The sequence below is a fragment of the Dasypus novemcinctus genome, unplaced genomic scaffold (assembly GCF_030445035.2).
Source record: "Dasypus novemcinctus isolate mDasNov1 unplaced genomic scaffold, mDasNov1.1.hap2 scaffold_133, whole genome shotgun sequence".
Taxonomy (NCBI): Eukaryota; Metazoa; Chordata; class Mammalia; order Cingulata; family Dasypodidae; genus Dasypus; species Dasypus novemcinctus.
The window spans coordinates 1,274,153-1,276,145 of record NW_026688152.1 but is presented as its reverse complement, the minus strand read 5'-3'; positions in this window follow the sequence as shown (position 1 = coordinate 1,276,145).

Here is a 1,993-nt window from a genome sequence, read left to right as displayed (position 1 = left end):
GCCGGCAGCCACGGTCTCCAGAGCAACGGAGGCGCGGCGGGGCGTGGGCGGGGCGAGTCTGCCGGGGGCGGGGCGCCGGGCGCCCGGGGGCGGGGGCGGCTGGGGGCGTGGCCTGCCCGGCGGGCTTGGGCGCCTGTGCCTTGGTCCTGGCTCGGCCGTGGGGGGGCGGGGAGAGGCCTGGCTGGGGCGGCGGCTGGAGCCAGAGGGGGCTTAGATCCCACGGGGCTGTTGGAGGCGCTTCTCCCGCTGCCAGGTGTCGGCACTATTGCTTCCCGCTGTGCTGACGACCATCTTCTCCTCCCTCTTAGCTGACCTGGGCAAGGCCAAGGAACTTGAGCGCAGGGCTTGCAGCTGGGCTGGGGCTCAGGTCCCAGCTGGCACGGGGCCTGTCCAGAGACTCAAGGCTCCTGCGCAGGCACCAACCCCCAGTGCCGGGCTCGGCTTCAGCCAAGGGGACAGGAGAGGCCTGTGGAGGGAGGGCCCACCTGAGACCGACTCCACCCCATGCAAGAGCACCTATACTCAAGTAGGGCCCACTGGCAGGGCACTGAGGCCCAGAGCCTCCTGCCACCGGCGTAGACCTGGCTGTCCCCGCAGCCCTCAGGAGCACCAGTGCCTGGGGCTTTATCGCCTAGGCAGCTGCGCCTCGGCGACAGGGGCTATCTGCTTTCGTTTGGAACTCTGCACAGTATACCTGTGGAATTGCCTGCTATGGTAGCTTGGCACGACAACCAATAGGAAAATCACCTGGCTGCGTGGCGTGCTCTGGCAGAGCCCAAGCTACTTCAGATGATGAGTTCTTCCTTTCGTGTGTGTGTTTCAAACCCTGGCGGCTGTGGCTCGAGTCAGTGCCAAAACAACCCATGCAACTGCTTTGGACGGTCGCGATGCCTGCTTACAATGTCCCTGGTACACGGAACACCCGGACCTGTAAGCCCAATTGAGCGCAGTGAGCCTCAAGGGAGCAGAAATGCTTTCCCCTGAAAAGCCTCACAACCCAACAGGTAAGCAGCTTCGTTTTGGGTCCCCCGAACCCGGAGAAAAGATCAATGTTCATTCGTACGGTACCACAAAGTCGGGCGAGAGGAGAAAGGGCACGCTGATGTCTGAGAGTCGCCTGGGTGCTCAGGGGCCCGCCCCTCTCATCCCAGAGAAGAAACACAGAGCAAGAGTGGACACTGACGAGGAAGGGGAAGACTGTGAGCCTCTCCTCTCTGAGAGACAGGCCTCTCCGGGCCTGGCAGGCGGCCAAGGCAGAAGCCCTCAGGCCACCTGTGGGAAAGGCCAGGTTTTCCCGTCCCAAAACGGCGGAGGTGACGGCCATGGGAGTCAGCACGTCTGTGACCATTGGCGTGGGAGAGACCTGCAGGGCAACGCCGGCCCTAGGTAGGCCCCCGCTTGACGAGGCCGCGGGGACTTTGGTTGGCGAGGAAGCCCCCTCTTCCGAGGGACCGACCGGGGCAGCCTGGCCCAACGCAGACTCTTGGCCTGGACCAGGTGAGCCCTCGCTCTCGGATGGAGAGAGGGTCTCAGCCCAGTCCCGGGACTGGCCCAGGGGTCCCCTCCCCCACAGCCCCTTCTGCATGGGGCCCTGCCCCTCCCCCTGCCTTGGAACCCAGGAAGGAACCATTCTTTCCCAACCGCGGCCCCTAGCGGTGGTAGTTTGGGCTCTGAGTTTCCGCACCGGAGCCGCTTGCTTGTTCCTGGAGCTTCCTTCCTCTGTCTCTTCTTTTCATCAGACTTAGAGGAGAAAACAACAGTCCACGACACCATAGCAGAGGTTCTCTTCCAGCACAGCCCCCACCCAGCAGGGTCCTAGCAGGCCAGCGACCCCTTTCCTTCCCGTGGCCTCTTGCGGGCACTCGATGTGTGCGTTTGGGAACCCCGCTAACCCCTAAGCCCGGCGGGTGAGTTTTCCTGGCAGTCGACACGCTCCGGGAAGTGCCTTGGGTGGGTTTCGGCAGGATGTCTAGTGGCCGCACGTGTCCCGCCA